The sequence below is a fragment of the Struthio camelus genome, chromosome 14 (genome assembly GCF_040807025.1).
Source record: "Struthio camelus isolate bStrCam1 chromosome 14, bStrCam1.hap1, whole genome shotgun sequence".
Taxonomy (NCBI): domain Eukaryota; kingdom Metazoa; phylum Chordata; class Aves; order Struthioniformes; family Struthionidae; genus Struthio; species Struthio camelus.
In genome coordinates, this window is record NC_090955.1 from 4,122,290 (window position 1) to 4,142,335 (window position 20,046).

Consider the following 20,046-nt stretch of genomic DNA (forward strand, 5'->3'; position numbering starts at 1 on the left):
AGCCCAGATTCTTTTTGCCATTGATCTCTCCAGATCCTAACAGCACATGCGATATATGCTCTTGAGTTGGCTGGGCAAGGATTTAGTGTATGTTGTTAGCCTTTAGGGCCAAGGCTCTCCCAAAGGGGAGAGTTCCTCCTTCACCTCTGTACCTTCTTAACTGTCAGGCCACCTAAGATCTAGCACAGTGCAGACTCTTAAGACGAGGTAAATTGATCAAGCCGAAGACTAGGATTTTCTCTTATCCATTTTGCAAACAGATTCCTGGCATAAGGAAACTTCAGAATTTGCTGACTTGTAGATCACTTCAAAATATAAGAAGTGAGTCATGTTTAAAGCTTATTAGTGTTCCATTTACTAGCCTTTTGGAAAAAAAACAAAGTTTTCTTTTCTGTGATATCCCCTAAATTTTTCACCAACTTGTGAAAAGGAGCTGAATTTTTATGTCACTGACTTTCACCTGAGAATGGGAGATGCACAACTTATTTTTGCAGGGGAAGTCACCCAAAGGGGAACCAACAGAAAGCATTCTTCATCAAAAGAACCATCTTTCATTTCAGCTCAGCCAGGAATGCGATTCAATCATTCCCTTGGCACTCCCCGCAGAGAAAACTTGAAATGACCCTTAAGCTTTCTCCACTTGGCTCTCAAAGCTTTTTTGAAGCTACCAGGCTGCTGTTGTTTTCAGTGTCAGATAGAGAAAACTGGAGCTTTGGTAAAGTTCTCTCTCATTAAAGTACTATTTTTCGGTCAAAGGCATGAGCGTTTGACCTGTTTTATTCCTTCAGTTTCTGACTTTACTCTCCGGCTTTGGTCGACTTGTGTAAAGCCATCACATGTAGTTTTACAAGAGCAAACCTACCGAGGAGATCTCTATCAAAAATGCCAGTAACTTCTACAAAAAGTTGCTTAGCTGTATTTCTCCATAACAACTAACATCATATTCCATGCCTGCTGCTGTTCTAAATCGGATTTTCTCGAAAAGTGAAGAGGGTGATTTCTTCTTGCCTGTCTGCCTTTGCAGACCACTATATACCTATCTGCTCCTGTAGTGTGATAGAGTCTGGATGTTTTACAACTGCAGCCAGTCACTTCAGTCCGTTCTCACGCCCCTCCCCAGAAGAAGAAGATGATGGCAAGCTCTGGATGGTATAAACTGCCTTGGAACACTCTGTGATTACTAAGAGGTATGAGAAATACTGTCCTACATGAACCAAATGAGGAAAATATCATTACTTTTTATGCCTCATCCCTGATTCTGTCCCAGCTGCTTAAAATATCTGGGGGAAACATGAATTATCAGGTAAACGAGAGACGATATTTATTATTTTGAAAATTTTTATTTAAAAAAGATTGCAGTTTTGCAATATGGCATGACGGCAGTGGGAGTAAGTGTAATTTCTGATTCTTTGACATTGGACATTTGCATAAAGCAACTTGCACGTAGATGAAACTATTTGGTTAGAGAAGTGCTTAAACTGCTAGAACCTATTCTGTTTTGGTGAACTGAAACAAGCAGACATTGAATAATGATAAAACAGTATGGTAAGGCATAGTCAGGCACAGATGTATTGATGCATGCCTTTATTGACATAATAATGCCAATAAAGCATTAAGTATAGATCAAGCCTAAAAATATTATTATCTTGAAAGGCAGTGTGTTAAAGCAGTATTAAATGTTCATGATTGTATGAAGTTAATGCTTAGGGTCTGACAGCATCTTGTGAAATAATACTACGCAGTTTAGCACTCGTGTCTATGGGGATCTTAACTCTGGTTTTTGTTTGCCTTCTTTTTCTGGTGAAATTTAGAGCCTATTTTAAGAACTAGCGAAGCTGAAGGGAGATTTTGCATTAAAGATTGGGTCGGATTCTGAGGAGCGGCAGCAGATTTGTTGAAGGGAAAATAAAACATTTCATTAGAAACTACATGAACAAGCAATTTGTCTGAAACTTCTGGAAAAATTTAGTGTACGATAGCCATGCTTAGAATTTTAATGGAGGTGTTATGGAGTCGTTAGCATGTCTCCTATTGCATAGCCTATTTGCATAGCCACTCCCAAACAAATAATCTGCATCCTTACCCTTCTAGATGACATTAAAAGCACATTAATGCATTTTTTTGCCTATGAAAAATAGAAAATGTCAAAGAAGACAGAAATGATTTATTTTCATAAATGTATTTTTTGCTGCAGAAATGTAACATTATGAAAAGCCTCAATTTTCTCACCAGTCACAAGTAGTAAATAACTTAACTGTAACACATTATAGCCATTTAACAAATACTCCCAGACCAGCCAGCAACACTTAGCTCTGTGAAATAGATTTGTTCTGGATATAAACCAAGGAGAGCAGAATACGTATTTCTTGGCCCTTGTGGATATGTGTGATGGTGTTGAGCTAGATGACTTGAATTAAGATGGAGCATGTGTATAACGCGTATCCCCTGGACAGGGATGTTTTATACATTTCCTCCCAAACTCCCCTTTTCCCTCTCTCCCAAATGCTGCTTATTATGCCTTCTTTCCTCCACTGATAAGTGAATTTTAAAGTTATGTTTCAGTTTTCTCAATACCGGATAAATGTATGTAATATATCTCTCATAAAATGTTACTACGCAAATGGGACTGAGAAAACTTTTTCAGTTGATGAAGCCATCGTTAGTAATATCTACCACTTATGAATAATAAAAGAAAATGGCCTTTGGCAAATTGTAGAGTTCTGTTTTGCTTTCTGTGGAAATCCTCAAAGAAAATGAAAGCTCAGAAATCAAGCGATCAAAGATGGTGATAAAAAATCTCAGGTGCAGTCATAGACAGCCTCTGGATTCACACTGGCGATACTTTTTGCACATGCAGCAAATTCTTTTGCTGCTGCTTTTTTGTTGTTGCTGCTCTCAGACCAACAGGCAAATCTCAGTCACAGTCAGTTCTCATATTCTATATTTTCAGTGAGCAAACAAAGATGAGCCAGGGCACTGCTTTCTGTTTGTTTATTTGGATTAATGTACCAGATATACTAGTCTATCTTTGTGATGACAAGTGAAAGAAGATATTAATAATATATGAAAGTAAACAGGCAGTAAACACAATCTGGAATAAAAATTGACCAGAGGAAGAAGAGTAGATGATAAAATTCTACAATTTCACTTTATTAAGAAATAAATGGCGGGGAGGTATACTGGTTTCCCTTATAGCTGGGGCAACAAACAAATGGAATCAGAGAAAAACCGTCTGGTTCTGGGCTATCAGCAAATGTAAAGCGATACACTTATACCCTACATAAGTTTCATTCTCACTAATCAAAGACTCAGTCGTGTTCACGTCCCTCAATCCCACGAGCTCGTGAACGCGGTGCGAATGTGGAAAGGAGGGCCAAGGGCTGCGGGGATGTTCACGTGAACGCCGGCGTCGGCAGCACGGAGTCACGGGGCTGGCGGAGAGGCGCTGGGCTCCCTCCGTCCAGCCTGCTCTCTCATACCTGTTCCACCTATTACATGGACTTGTTTGTATTTCATTTTGCGTCCGTGGCCTCTGCGTTAAGCACCTGCCTTGTCTGACGTGTGCAGAGTGAGGGAACTGAGGGTAGGATATCTGTAGGAATTCATGATCTGGATGAGGGCTCTCTGGCTGGAGTTCAAAGCAGATGAGACTGAGCTAATGCTGATAAAGTGGGAGAAAAATACCCAGGAAGAGCAGCTGAAGTTTGGTGGTACTCGTTTATGAGAGGAATCCACAGTCCCTGCGACAGAGCGTCTTAGCAAGGTAGTTCCTGGGCATGCAGGCAACAGATGGGGCTGCAAGAGATCAGTGGGAGCGTCTCTTTGGCGTATGAATCCTGCTACTCTTCGCCATGCCTGAGGGGCTGTAGTCTGCATGGGGCTGCATGGCACCATTTAACAGCTGTGAGAAATTCAGGGGTCTTGGCAAGGAGAAAAAAAATTCTCCTGTGGCTCATTCAGAGGTATCAATGGCAATAGCAAAGAAGAACTTGTCATTATCAATGAAAAATTACAACAGGCATATATTGACCAGTGCTAGCTGATGAAAGATTCAGTAAACGAATATTTTAACTTGAAACATGTGAAACCATCCTTGGATATCAAAAACGGAGCATTAATGTTTCAGCAGCAAAGAAAATGAGAAAGTGACAGAGGTTTGCATCATTGTTTGCTGGTAATTCTCAAGAACTGGAAAATGATGAAAGGGAATTTTACAAAGAATGCAAAGACCCGTTGTTGCCTTAGATGTAAGGTTGCCAAGAGTTTCCTGCAGGCTTTGGAGATTTAAGCAAGTTTGGGATTTGACCCTTCTCTTTGGTTTCTAAAAGAATGAAATATAAGCTTCGTTCTGTCTGTGACAGTGCACGAAGTTGCTTTTGTTCATGTTTCGATTTACTGAACTAGTCTTTATCAGACATCTGTTGCTAGGTGGATTAACAACACACGGTATTTATTTCTCAGCATGGCTATGCAAAGTCTCCGTAAACTAAGAGAAACTATTAGTGACTATAAAGTGACGAAGTATTTCAAGTAAAAGAAATCCAAATTCACTAATCATATGGTAAATTATTATAACATTCTTTTCATTTATTGTGACAACAAGGGACAAGAGGCAAAATGATATATATTTAAAAAATCGAATTATATTTGCGTCAACATATTGACGTGTTCTACTTCTGTTTTACTGGGTATTGTGGTGGGAACGTGTGAGTAACAGGACTGACTTAAGTGGGCTTTCCTGGAGTTTTAAAATTTAACACACAATTTAAAATTGTTTTGCAGCATTTTTTCTTAGTTGAAGCCTCATTTTGTTGCTAATGCACAAGTATTCAGATACCAAGCTTTCATCTAATTTGATTTAATTAGTAAAAAATGAAATGAATGGAGCGAATATTTGAGGTAATAGGGAGGAGAGGTTAAAAGCACGGTACTTGAGACAGATACCTAAGTGTTCTGACTGAAAATTAAGAGTGATTTGAAAATGTGCTGCATGTGATCATTGACTTCTGATTTATGTCCTATTAGGTCCTCTCTGAAATGGATTTTCAGGACCAGGGTTTAGCCAGCTTTATCCAAATAATAATTAATTACTAAGATCATATTAATTGAATGCAAATAAATGAAATAAATACCACAGATTATATGACTATTGCAAACTTTGGATGCTCATTGCTTAAAGCTATCTTTTCATGTAAAACCAGTTTAATGCATCAGTTTATGTAAGTTTGTTACATGCATGTGTATATATTTGGGAAAAAATCCAGTAAAAATAGAGCTATAAATACTAATATCCGTAGAATGACTGATAATACAAAAATTCAAATTAATTTATTTTATGTTCTTAGTACCTGTTTCCATCTTCCTTCCCTGTCATACCCCGTTCACATACAGAACATCCGAAACACCCAAGCTTTGTCTCGACTCATGAGCTTAAGTCATGCGTCAAGCGTGCAGATGAGCATGTCATCTGCATTAAGTAATCAGAAAGTCTTTCCTGTGCCAAATTCAACAAACAAGTTTTAAGTTTGTTTATCTACAAGGATGCGTACAGACAGACCTCACCAATTCAGTCCGAGCTGGTTAGACATTACGCAGTTTCAGTCTGAAACTCAAATACTAATGTCAATGGAGGGAGTGAAACCCTCATCAACGCAAGGACAATAAACTGCTCATACAGCGAAAAAACTATCAGACCAGACCTGAAGAGAAGGCAAGCTGGGCCATCATCTGTGTCAATAATCCTTAGACTTTCTAATTATATGACCATTAGAAAACTAGAATTGAAAATTTGGTATCAAACAGTTTTAGATTATTTTACTTGCGATCTTGAATGACAAGAAGTAGCTTAATTATGGTGGCAGAGTTCAGTTCCTGAAGTGTACCTCACTTCAGGACTCTTAGTTTCCTCACTTATAACCATAGTTTTCCACTCTGATAGTTTTTAAAATCTTAGGTATGAAATTGGCTAACTACAAAAAAGAACTCTTCTTTACTACCAAAAATCCTTGAAAAAATCTGTGCCAGTTACTTGGTGGTTATAAATATCCTTGACTTATTTTGAAGATCCAGGTCCACAATCTGTTTCGTTGTTGTTTTAAACATTTATAAACATCAAGCGCGGCACTGTGTCTTGACCCTTTTTTTTAACTGTTCAGTGATACACAGAGCATAATGTTGTTTGATGCATAATCTTTCTAAGTCATACTGGTGTCTGGGCTTCTTGTTAACTATTATCCATCAGGAAACAGAAGAGGATTCTACCATCAGCTAAATCAGAGGAGTTAACTGCATTCACAAGAGAGTTAATTGTATTGCCCAATCTTTATTCTTTCTTTACAAAGAAATGTGCAGAATAACATCACTTTTTATGTCAAGATTTCTCATAAGCCACCTTGTCTATTCTGACGTGATTAGTCTGTAGTAACACAACATCATTTTCAAGAAGGGCTACGTGTATTGTTTCTAGTCAAAGTCTTTAATCACCTTTAGATTTTCCTGTATGTCTTGATATAAATTTTCAGTATCGAGAAAGTGTACAGAGATTCTTGTATAATAAATTCCCATTTTTTTTAACAATGCTAATCAATGAAGATACATTTTCAAAATTACTTACTTCTCATAACAGAATTTTTCATACCACTTCCTTTAGAGAGATACTAGAGATTTATTTAAAGCATAATTTTCAGTCTTCAGTAACTTCAAACGTTAATAATTGCCTTTAGAGAGAGTATGTTGTTACCCTAGTTGCATTAGAGTCGTACGCTGCACAGCTGTATGTAAACAATCTTATGTCATATTCGTTTAGAAATCTGTTCAGAAGCCTGAGTACAGTATCTGTGCTTTTGATAAATTACCATTCAAATTGAACAGTGGTCAAAAGAGGATATAATTATTACCGCTTTTATTAATTTCTAATCCAGTTAATAAGCAACAAACCATCTTCCTCCCAAAACTCTCATTATTTTGTTACCACTTCCTTCCAAACATTTCATCAAAATTGAACACTTATTGACACACCAGTTTTTAATTTCAATTCGATTTTAAACTCCAAACCTCAATTTCATTATTATTTGACATGAGTCCATTCCTCTATGTGAACATTTATTGAATCAATTAGTTACCTTTTACAAGTATGTGGGAAGATACCTATATATATATATGAATATAGAAATATATTTGCAGACTGAAATCAGAATTAAGTTAAGGCAGAGAGTAGCACTGGGAAGAAAATGGAATAAACACAGATTCAGCCTTGCAATTAAGGGAATATTAGGATGTATTTCCACTTCATATGACTATCCATACCCATGTTTAGAGTAGGGATACAATTGTCCCATTGGAAATTCTTCTTCATAAAGAATCTCTGCTGTCCTTTCAGAGTCTTGTAATATGTTGAGTAATGGCGGTAATATACTTTAACCATTAGTACTGGTAAAATGTATTTGGAAGCTAAACTGATGCAGCTCCCATGAAAAAAAAAACATTATCTCATTAGAAATAGGATGTCAAGGAGAGTATAATAAGCATAGCTACCATGTAACATCTATGTTATATCAGTGTAGGTTACACTCCTGGACATGGAGGAATAAACCGCATGGGAATGTGAGGTACCTCCACATATTTCCTATCTCTTCTCTTATTTGGAAACTATCCTGCATTTCCCAGCAATCCAAATGCTCTGTGGTGAAATATAAGGCACGAGTCACGTTGTCTGACCAATATGAAAAGTAGCTTCTGAAATACCATGAAGGCAGCTGAATTTTAATTTGGAATCTTTTCTTTGACCTTGTCTGCCAGTAATCTTTGTTTTAAAGAAACCCATCCTTACGATGCATCATTTTGATGATTAAGTATCCTTTTTCAATTGAAAAGGCAATTTGCTTTGATGATGTATATTATTTATTCACTATAGAAGAGAAGGAAAACAACTATTTTGGGAAGTAGGCAGAATTCAGAATTCTGTAACTCAGGAGAATATATTTCCCAAGAAACTGTGCATGAGGGATTCATTTACATTAGCAAAACAAGTATACTTTTGAAACAGAAATATAGGTAACTTTCCATAATATTTTTTCTTGAATCAATGCGGCTAAATTTAGATCTAGTCTCAGGGTACATTCTGAAGATCTTCAAATTTCAGGATTCTCATTTTATTGCAAAGGGTCTTAAAGATCCATTGCAAATGCAGTAAATATGTCCTACTTTTGTGTATCAACCTGTATCATCATGCAGATAAGGGTGTTTACAGTGCAAATTCTCTGCCACAGAGTAGAGAGCAGTGCAAATTATAGTGAGTTCAAGAAATGTTGATAAAATACTTTTTTTGGGAAAAAAACTGATTTACTGATCAAAATTCAACTTTTTCATACAGGCACATTTTTACCTAAGTTCCTCTAAACTCTATTCAGGTATCTTGTCTTCTTTTTTCCCCAAGAGTACAGTTAACATGTTGGTTAGCACCTGGCTGCCTGGTATCTCAAAAGCCACTGTTGCAGGCTGCTGGCTGCTCTGCAGTTGAGATCCCAGGCGCCTGTGTTGTTGCAGCCTGCGCAGCCAGACCTTCCAAGGCTGCAGTCAGGTAGCCACCGGTACAGCACCAATCCCTTTTGCAGAGACCCTTGACAGCTCTTAATTGAAACAAAACCAGTGTTGCAGCATTAAGGCAATTGTTGATTGCCCAGCTCTAATGAAAGTAGAGTTTGCAATAGCCTACGCTTTACTAGCAGAATAAAAGATATTAACTGAAGAAAATGATCCTGCAGGGTATGCTAATTTTCGCTCCCTTGCAGTGTTTCACACTGCCAGTTTCTTTTCCTCACCCTGTCCACATTAGTAGGTAGATTCTGCAACGTACGCTGAAGATAAAAGATAGGGCAATTTTGGACGATTTAAAAACAGTAGGTTTTTAACCTTAGGCTAATAAAAAACTTCAAAATGTAATGCAAGTGAATCTGAAATACGCAAAACTGAAATGCTGAAAATGAATTATGCTATTTTGAAATACATCTCATGATTTCAGGGGCATTCAAAGAATCAGCAATACTGGAGATCTCACCACCTTTCTTCACCTCTCATCCCATTGATCTCCATCCATGTAGACTAATGGTAGTAGAAGTCAAACAAAGCTTTTCTGTCAGTCCTGGAAGGTACCTGTCTATGGAAGAGGGAAGTTCCTATCCTTTACTCTCTTGTGTTATCTCATAAGACATAGTTACAGCTTGTAATATCAATATTAAAAGATCTAATATCATCTTACAGTAGCCTTTTGCAGAGGAATAGTCCTGTTCCCTGTGAATAAGGGTGGTGGAACTGGGCCCAAAAGAAATAGCGTGATCCAACTCTGCTTATGTTTTCATGAGCAGTTTTAAGTTTTACCACCAATAAATGCAGGTGAAGTCATTTCTCCAAAATTCTTTCTCCCGCAACACCGATGACTGACAGCTCTGAAGTGCACACTATCTGTCACAACAAACATAACTCACAGCTGTTAGATGGATAAGCTGGGACGCACAAGTGGAAGAAAGTAGGTCACGTTCCATTGAGAAAAGTATAGACTTATGTATAATGTAAAATATGTATTAATAATCTAGTCAGCCAATGTTTTTAAAAACAGAAAGTGAGGTGGAAGTGTGATTCAAATAACCACAACTGCAGTTCTTTTTCTGTTTGTTGAAACCACACTACACATGTTACTGGATAAAGAATTTTAGGCATGGGGGAATTTGGTGCAATGAGACTATGACAGGAAAAAACACTTCCAGGAGGACATCAGATGTTATAAAGCTATGGCTAAATGCCTTTAAAAGTCTGTTCATTATGGTGCTGCAGTTGTAATCCAAATATTTTATCTTATTGATTTTTTAAACTTTCTGGGATCTTTGTAGCTCTTGCTTCTTATGGAAAAGGGTCCCATAGGAGTATGGATAATAGCAACCACCATAAAGAATTGAAAAACAGTTCTCTGTTTACAGGGATCTTTTGGACATTACTCAGTGCAAATTCCAAGAAAGCTTTATTGAGTTTTAAAAATACTGGTCTCATTTTTCATCACTCTAGCTATTTCATATGCAGTTAGCCAAACAGTGGAATTCTTAATTAAAACTGTTAATTAAATTCTTAATAAAAATGTGGCATCTGTGGAAATATGCAGGAGCTGCAGCAGTTTGTACTGGAATGTGACAAAATGTTAGCATTTCATAATTCCTTGCTGAACAGAAATTCTGATTTTCAGCTCTAAACAATATTTGTGTATTTTAAAAACACCTCTGAAACTTAACTGAAATAGTTTCTTTTTCAGCCAAAAGAACTAAAAATTCCACATCTAAAGTTTTCAATTTTCTTATGCTGGGTTCAGATACCATTTAAGGTATTTTCCTTTTGAAAATTCTATTAACGACAGTTAATAATTCTAGCGATTGCTATTATGCCAGTCATTGAAATGGGTTTTCTCCAGATTGATGTCAGGGAAGGTGAAGGAAGAACCAAATCCCACTATAAATTGTTGTAAACGGCCTAACACATTGATTTCTGTAGATGGAGACTCGGTGTCAAAGCCCTACCCTATTCAACAAGCAGAGACAAGCACTTTAAAAGCACAGATCATCTCTTCATTTAAGGGTAGAAGGAATCATTCTGGAGGGTTTACTCCTGTCTTCACCCGTGAGAGAAAACTTTTCACCCTGACTATGGTAGCAGCACATATGAGTAATTTAAACTCCAGACTTGTAAATGGATGAAATTAGGTTAAATGAATGTGAACCCATCAGTCTTCACCCCACTACCTGGTATTCCTTTGTTCCAGCAGTAGCCTACTGTAATTTTGAGGAAAACTCAAAATTGCAGTTTCTGTTGAGTCAGCTGTTTACATCACCCAATTGCAGATACATTTTTGACAGAAATGCCATAAAAGTGAATGGCACTTCACTGTCGGCAGTGAATCAGAGATCTCGCTGATTTGATTTGAGTGAGATTTGATCTTTCTTTACTCAATTTGAGGCAATAGGGGATGAAATCTAAAGACTTTGTAAAAATCACGTTGTAGAAACATTACCAATCGTGATATCACGAGTCTACCTGGAAGGTGTTAAGCATATTTCTTTAGCTGCTGCTGAAAATGCGTATGTTTCGTAACTGGTACTATAATAAGCATGTAACTGAACCATGAAAGCCTTATAAAGGGGCTCTTAGAGAAAGATTAAAGCTTTTAGGTCGGACTTGGTGCTGGCCTTTTGTTGAATAATAAATTGGTCTGTTGTTTTAAACTTCACGTTGTGCAGAGTGATCCTGTCTGCATGCACAGAGAAAGACCCTGGAACCAAATCCTACCAACATCAATAGTGGGTTGGTCTTACTCACTTGATTTCCAGGGGTTTACTGCTAATCCACATCATGACATGTGAGAAGGAATCAAATTCCACAAATGCACCTTTCTACCAGACCTTTCATCTGCTAAATCTGACCTTTAGCTTCAGTTTTTCCACACTCTTAATATCTCTCTGTTGAATGACAGGTTTATGATTAGGGGACAACAGAAATGTTCAGGGAAATAAATAAAAGAGTTGGCTCTAACCTTTGGTATTCTGGTACCAAGAGGTTTTCAGACCTTCAGACATTCTCTAACCCATTTTAGAGGAAAACTCCTATACAAAGTCCTTTAATATAAAGTTTGAATAAGCACTGAATTTGAAAAAACTTTCCAATGTCTGGACCTTGGGAAATCTTCTCATCCCTAATTGTGATTCAGTTGTTCCTTCACTGTTGTTCCTTCACTGTCAAATGTGTGATAAATGCCAAAGCCGCAAAAGCACGTTCTGCTCAGTATGAAGTTAAAGGCATGTTTGTCTTTAAACCTGTGAATTTAATATTTCTTAGAGAGCCCTATTCTTTCTATCTTAACACCGTGGGTTGGAGTGAAGGGCTTTTTCCCCCCACCCCATGCACTATTAGCTTGTCTGCCAGGATCACAGGCACAGCATGTACATGAAGGAAAAAAAAATCTTCTTTTGCTACCCCAAAGTGTGTTTTTTTAATAATACAGTATTGAAAGTTCAGTGTCAGTAGCACTTATTCTCAAGATGATCATGAATTCAAACAATTCATTGCACCTATTTGCATATGTAACTGACAAAATATCATTTCATCTGTCCCAACGAAGGAAATGAAAGATTTGAACATTAATTTGTATTTTTCTGAAAATGAAAGGTCTTCTGTGGTGCTTCTATTAATGCATGAAATATGAAGAGCTGAGATAGCCAAAGTTTTTCCAGTCTTTTATACACCTTTTTTTTTTTTTTAAATCAAAGAATGTTGTGAAAATAAAATGAGAACATCAGAGGCTAATCTCCAGATATTTAAACTTTTGTTATCTCTTATTCAGCTGGTTAGAGGCAGTGAGAAATAAAGAGAAACATAGTGTGAACACCCTTTCTGAAGGAAGAATGCTCCTTTCTTGCAGCCATTTTTCTGGACATTTTTCACTCTGGAGTGGATCTGCTGGTCAAAGAAGGAGACTCCTCCAAAATATGCAGGAACAAAAGGTTGTGGAACAACCAGGTTCGAATATAGGTTCTGCTGCAACTAGAAGAGTCTTGACCTTGAGTTTTCCACATCTCAGGTAAAAAAACACCGGGCTTTCAAACTACTGAATTTTAATTTTTTACACAAAGTGAAACAGATCCTTTGTGTATTTAGGCTGAGAGAGAGAGAGAAAGCGGCTGGGCTTTGCTGACATAGGACTCTCTGCTCCTTTTTTCTGTCTCTCACACATATTTTAAGAATATTTTCAAAAGAATTTCTCATTCCACTGGAAATCGGAGTGCGTTTTGAAGCTGCCGGGTAACAGAACTACTTTCTAGCCACATCCAACTCTTGCATATCTTGAAACGTGGAGACGTACAGTTTGAGAAACTCTGGAAAAAATGCTTCTCTGCCTTTTTTTTACTTTGAAAAATCTCACCATAGCAGCCTCCTAAGGAGCTTTCCTGTGATGCTTACATTTAGTATTGACCCGTTATTACTGATACTGCCTGTATCATCCTGGCTAAACGCTTCGAGTCAACCTAGGCTGGGAAGCATCAAACAAGATGTTGGCTCAGCGCAGTGCAGCCAATAAAGCTCCTTTTAATGAGTGTTAAGCATGAAAACTGACTTCTAAATACTTGCAGCAATTTAATACTTAGTTGTTTTCTTGACTGGCCCAAACCACAGTAGCTGTGAGTTATTAACCATGTTCACAGGCCCCATTTCTTTTTTTAGCCCTTGTTTGCTTTCTGTTCAAATTTGCCATGCAGTGTCTCTTGGGAAAGCTATTTTTATACTGAATTGTGGTATGATGTCGTGGTTGACGACTATTAAACTCTGTCTGGATTTCACCCTTGAAATGTTTGCTGTTCAGTGATCAGAGAAGTTTTTTGTTCCATAGTGGTTTGTAAAGTGTTGGGAGATAAGAATGAGCTAAGTTGCTAACTACCCATCAGATAAAAGGCTGAAGCAGTTGGAGAAATAGATATTCCACAAACTGCCAGCTAAGTTTCTGGTAAACTTGTTCTAGTGCTCTGTTTTAAAGTCTTTCACAAATTTACTCATTAAAATTAAGTGAGAGCCGATGTACTTATGTGCAGAGAATGACTTTTTAAAGTTCTGTTCTTACTGTTTCTTGATATAATTTCCAGAGACTTAGGAACAAAATAGATACTTTTAGTAAGCGTGTGGGTTTTTTTCCTTTTAGGGTCCTGAGTGTATTTTGGATTACATGAGTTGTGTCACGTACCTCCTGACATGCTGCGGTGATGTTTTGACCAAGGGTGACTAATGGACCAGTCCTTCCTGATCCAGAAATTTGCCCTGGAGAGAGCTGTGAGCCCTGACTCAGCCTCCACTCTACCTGTGAGTTTTCCCTCTGGGAATTTTCTTCTTTTTTCCTTCCAGAAAAGTTTGCTTACCCGCCTGTGCTGCCTCCCTGGAAGCTTAACTGAGCTGCAGGCCAAAATCCATTCAGATATTCAGTAATACAGCACAGACCACTTAGCAAATAGCCACCCACTTGACCACAGGCTTAGACGAGCCTAAAAAGCTGATTTTGTTGTATTTTTCCGTACTACCTGATAGAGTATAAAAGCCTAAGAAGTTCGATCAGATAAAGAGGGGGAAGCTGGAAGTGAAGAGCTCGATAGAAAAAGAAACGCAAGTTGCTAGAGAAAGGGAAAGACCTGATAAAAATTTCCCTCAAAGGTCTCACCTTTGGCACCACCGCGTCTCCTGCAGCCCATTTGTTGGGGTAAGCTGGCTGATAAAAGGAGACACACGCTCTGCTCTCACAGAAGGAAAAGCAAACAGTGGGAAAGGTTTGTCTCCTCTGATTACCTGAGAAACCGTATCAAGCCCTGTTCCCTTTCAGGGCAGACTGCTAGGTGCAAGCCTAGGAATAACCTGGGATTTGCTGCCACCCCCCTTCCAAAACCTGCCTGTCCCTGGGAAAACTCCGGGGTTAGGCATGGCGCAGGCCTGCAGCTCCTCTGCTGCAGTAAAAGCTTTGGCTTGTCGCGTTTATAAACCAGGTTTTCACAAAACGTCCAAGGTCCCAGGTCTGGCCTTGCCACCCAGCAGTGCTCCTCGCTGCGGTTTCATCTCTTTCAGTACCCTCCGAGCGGCTGGCGGGTGCTGACACCCGCTGTGCTAGCCGGGCCCCGTCACCAGCCTGCCCGGAGAGCTGCTCCCGGGGAAGGAGGCACCGCCGTCCCCCAGCCGCTAGCACTCACCCCCCCCCCCTCCATGGGACACCTCGCTTTTTGTGCAGCAGTAACATGCTAATTAATAACCTGATTATTATACTAATAATGTAAAACATTTCTCGCTGCCAAGAGAGCATTTGCTATTTTCCTTCTTCCAAGGACACGTGGTTGGTTGTTTACTTTGGATATAGCTGTGTGCAGCGGGAAGACTGATTACCGGGGGGCGGCAGGGACGGTGCTGTTTGCATGAGCCGAGACAGTGACTCATTGCTGACTTGCGTTTGCGACGCATATACGTTTTAGATACACTGTGGGGCGGCAGGGAGAAATCACTCCTCGGTGAAGGAAGTAGTCACCTCATAGGTGCTGGTAGGGTTGTGTGAAATGAAGCCCAGACCTGGGAGGTGGGGAGAGCCAGGATTGCTAGTAGCCCTTGCCTGCCTTTCTCTTCAGAGGAAAAATGAGATTTCTGCAGTGAGTTCTCAGATCTGAGAGCAAATGCAGAGAAAGGAGGGGTTGCGTGCACTCCAGAAAAAAATAAAAGACCTCTTTCTGCTGGAACGAGCCAGCCCACTAATCTAGCTCTGCCTGAGGAGCGCTGGATATGGAGTCACTTCTCCTTATAATTTCTGTCAGTACCCTGCAGCTCAACCCTCTTTGTTACCTTCTGCCTTCCCAGCTCTCACCTGCAGCTCAAGGTATATTCCCAAGCACTGGCCCCAGACTTCATTAACAAATAAGAAAGGAGCTATTTTTATTTTAGTTTCAAGGAAAAAAAAAAAGTCTTCCACAGCTTGCTCTCTTGCAGACAAAACTTCCTTAAATGAACTTCCGTTATTTTTCCTTTGGCCTCAGAAAATAATGATGATGGTGGGAAGGAAGCTAACAGTGCAATTGCACAAAGGTGTGCTTCGTACCAATTTGCAACAGCAGGTTAAGATCTCTGTGGGGGAAGAAGGGATTAACCAACTCCCTGCGAAAAGACCCCTGCTTCATCTCAAAGTGCTAATGCCGCTGTCAATTAAGGAGAAAGAGGAAGTTCAAACCTATTGAAAGTCAGAAAAAAGGATGGATGATGGTGTCTTGTCTTGTCAAATATCTATATGCTCTTATTTACAACTTGGGTTGCATCTGAAAGGGAGGTGATTTCGGCTCTCCTAGCGAGGAGCAGGGCTTTGACTGGTGAGCAGCCTGTCTGGGCTTTGGTTTGACCTTTGGGGAACTGTTTCAAGATGACCCTCAACTTTGGTGTTGTTAGGCTTGCTTGTTCTTAAATTGGATGCTGTAAAATGTTTTATGTTCTTGCCCGCTATTCACATGCCACTCTCAAAATGATTGTGTAACAGTTCTGATTCCCCCAGGTTAAAAAGTTTGACATTTTCCTTTGTAAGGAAATTAGAGAAAACATAGCCATAGGAGGCAGGATCCTGGATGCTTTTCTTTTGGGATTAATGACTTTGATGAAAATAACTGGAAAAAACAAGCATGAATTAGCCTTGTATAAATGAAATCTTTATTTACCTTTACCTCTGAACCCATGTCTGCTCTGGTACTGCCTTCTTGCATATCATTTCTAGTATTTTTACTACTTAATCCAAGTCTTCTCTGCAATGTATGCACAAACATAAAATGACACAAGTATGCAGACCCCATACGGTCTTGTACCTTCTGCAGACTTAAGCTCTCTACCTTATGCTTCTGTGACTAGCTGACACTACCTGACTTAGCTGAAATAAGCATGAAAGACTGTGCAGAGAATATACTGAAAAACTGGAGTGCTTGATTAAAGGGTGTTCATTTTGAATCACTACAGCCTGAAAATAGATTTTATGTGTGTGGTTCTCTCAGATGTACGTTTCTGTGGACTAGTAGGGGTGCTGCAGATGTGGATGCTATGGTGACTAGTTTGTATTTAGCTTATTGTCTGCTTTGCTCTGCTTGATATAAGAAGGGGAACAGTGGTACTTCCCGTTTGTCAGCTTTGTCATGAGAACTTGCACCCTTGCCTTGATTTCATGTCGTTCCCTTCCCCGTGGCATCTGGGCATGAGTGGCATTGTGTGAAGGAGAAATGATTAGAAAGGATTTTACACTTGCCTCCAGGAGAGTTCATAGGCTGTTCTGATCTTATCGTGAGATGACGATCCAAGAAGACAGCTTGCCGTTGCTCTGAAAAAAGTGAGCTCATTTTGAATCCTCTGGTGAGCAAAAGGGCTGCCGATAGAGCTGAGCCCGTAGCAGTTCACCCAGAGCATTCATCTAGATTGTGTCTGTCATGGTGAGTCACAGAAGATAAGTCATCTCTGAGGTAGCAGAAGCTGCTTCAGCACAGGATTTGTGCACAAGCGCTGAGGAGCCTTGCTGCCTCCTGCAGTAAGCTGGTCTGCGTTTGCTCCAAACTCAGTTTAGTTTTGCTCAAAAAGTCTGTAAAACTCTGTCCTTCTTATGCTGCTGAACTTGATTTCAGGTTGCAAAAGACCTGTTGACAGCTGAATTTTAGCTTGCTTTATACTTAATTTCATATTAACTTCAAGATTCTGGTTGCTACACCATTCATTTTTGAAAGAACCACCAATACATCTCCTGAGTAATTCAAGAAAGCAGAATACAATCACGTGTGAAAAGATCTCAGTATGCATATTTAACCTTGTGAATCTGTTTGATTTCATACATGTTCAGAACTTCATGAAAATTCATGGTTTTATCTGCTTCTCGCAAATCCTGCATTGTATTCAGATTCTTCATTTAAGAGTTAATTTAAAACGTTTTACTGCTATTCTAATGAAATCTTCTCCTGAATGCTAATCAGCTCAGCATTAATGGGAAGACATTCCTTGTAGCTTCTATTTAACTCAGATGCTGTCAAAATAATAGTGGTAGTTACTCATGTGCCTCCAATTTACTCTGGTTAAGGGTGCATTAGTTGTTTCTAAAATCATCCTTCAAAGATGATATTACGTGACATCTGTGTAGGCCTAAAGACCTGAAATGCCTTCTAGATCATATCCACTTGTGCCCAGGGATTTAATTAAAATATTTTTAAAAATACACAAAAAGGAAGAAGAACTCTGGAAGACTTAGAAATAAGATTTCCCCCACCACCACCACCACCACCACCACCTTTCAGTAGCCATGCTCAGGGACTGGAGACTGTTCATAAATATGCTGTAATTGCCTTAATGAGGTACATCACATTATAATGAAAAAAATAGGGATGATGGTGGCATTTAATGGGATGCAAGAGAGTGTAGTTTTAATCACAAGCTGCAGCTCTGATGTAACAGGCTCTGTTATATCACTCTTGAAACTTTTAAGTTTTGGATATAGGCAGACATGTTATACCCCTGGGTTTTACTTTTTAATAAAACACACAAGGATCTTAGCAGAGTTTACCCCATTTAAACAATATAAAACTTTGCTTCTCAAAGCAGATTATTTAGATTTAGAGCTAAGAAAAGATAGGAGAGAAGAACTGGGGACATAGTTTGGCATTTAAGCTAGCCCGAACCATAGCTGTCCTCTAAATTCACCAGAGTGGGATTTTTTTTGGTTTTTTTTGTTTTTTTTTTAACAAGCCTGCAGAAGGAGTCAAGCTCCAGGACTGGGCTCTCAGTTAGTCCTTATACCCACAGCACTGAATACTGTTAAGAGTTCATGGTACTGTATAAGCCATGACCTTCCACTGATACAGCTCAGACTGAATCTTTTCTCCAGCACTAGTCCTGAACTGCTGCGAATTTACATGATTACGGAGGAAAAAGTTCTTACGCTATTGTTGCTAGGGAAACTGCCAGCTTGATATTTTCCTGGTGAGAACAGCTGTCTCCCTTTGTATCTAAGCAAAGGAAATCTGGGAGCAATTCTTAGTCATGGCAAGGTTGTATTTATTATGAGAACTGTGTGGGATTAATGACAGTGCTTACTTGAGGGAAGCCTGCCTGCCGCAATGTGTTTGGGTGGAGGGGTGCTTTTTCCTAGGTAGCCTGGTGATCCCAGCAGGCTCTGTATCATTATTTATTTCTAATTATTCTTTTACAACTCCCAGGCACTGTAGATCAGTGTTCACCTGTAAAGCACCTCTCGTTTTTTGTTCCTATGTTTTTTCCCACTTGAATAATGCTATGCAGTATCAGCCACCCAAAGGAAATTATAGCTCTCTCCTGGTTATTTTATAGCTCCTGTTGTGTTGGTTCAGAGATGCATTAGGGTTTCAGTTGTAACGTCCGCCTTAAATTCACCTCTGATCCTCTCTTTGTGCAAACCTGCCATTTGTTTTGACCCAATGTGTCAGCCACTCAGCTTGGAAGTTGCACGTTTTGATTTAGTGACTCCGGCCAGAGCAAATTTAGTATCATCTGACATGACAGAAGTCATGCGATTGTTTAATCTTTAGTTTACTCTTCCCTTCTCCCCACTGAAACTGTGACTTCATAACTTAATACTCAACAGCTTTGGATTCCTAATGACATAGGTCTCTTTAGTAGTAGTAATAGTAGTAGTAGTAGTAATGATGTGGAGCTGTACAACAAAATACTTGGGAAGAAAAGTGCGTTTTTCTGTTCTGGATTTCAAAGTGTTCCATTCCTCAGTTGTTCTGCTAATAAATGACTGCATGGTATTTAATAAAGTTAGGTGAAATAAGAGCAGATCTGGTTAAAGTCGAATAACAGCATTTGGTGTGGGGGGGAGGGGGGCAATATTCTCAAAAAGAGCTCTGGGTCTTGGAGCTTCTTTTTAAAAACTGAAACTGAGGCCTTAATGGGCTTACTTTACGGAGAATATTTGCTGCTGAGGAGTGTGTTTTGGCTCCGGTGATAGCCTCCTGTTTTTCCAGAGACCTTATCCTACTGTGGGAGCTGGGTCATGGAGCAACTGGGTGGGAAATGCCATATATCCTCTGAGGGATTTCGGAAGGTCTGCCCAGAGGTACCTTACATAAAGGTAAAGACAGTTGTGCTCCCCTCTGCGTTATTACTGTGGCATGAACTTGTGGGAGAGCTATGTAGCTGTTAGGAAGACTGTGTTAAAGTTACATTTGTGGTAATCGAAGAGGGTAACTGCTTCCAGACTTGGGAGACGCATTTGTATCTATTTCAGTCAAGCCCCCATGTATTATACTGTTGGAGTGTCAGCTGCACAACTCAGTTGTGTGTTTTGGCACTGATCTAGTGTTTCTTGAAGTCAGGGATGATTCCCAGACATTTACCATACATGAATTCAGCTGCTCTGACAATGCAGTTTTTAGTCTAGGAATTATTCCTGAATAGCTGAAGAAATGCGAGGATGTTTTTTCTTAGCTATCATTCACTTTCAGTGTG

General features: G+C 39.3%; 1 long non-coding RNA gene across 4 annotated transcripts in view; it reads left to right on the forward strand.

Moving 5' to 3' along the window:
* Positions 1-1,222: 1,222 nt before the first annotated feature.
* LOC104153253 (uncharacterized) overlaps positions 1,223-20,046 on the forward strand; it is a 138,667-nt gene continuing 119,843 nt past the window's right edge. For all 4 annotated transcript variants that reach the window (XR_011134493.1, XR_696195.2, XR_696196.2 and 1 more), the window contains exons 1-3: positions 1,223-1,303; positions 12,455-12,613; positions 13,727-13,884. This is a non-coding gene — a long non-coding RNA (uncharacterized lncRNA). The remainder of the gene's footprint in view (positions 1,304-12,454; positions 12,614-13,726; positions 13,885-20,046) is intronic.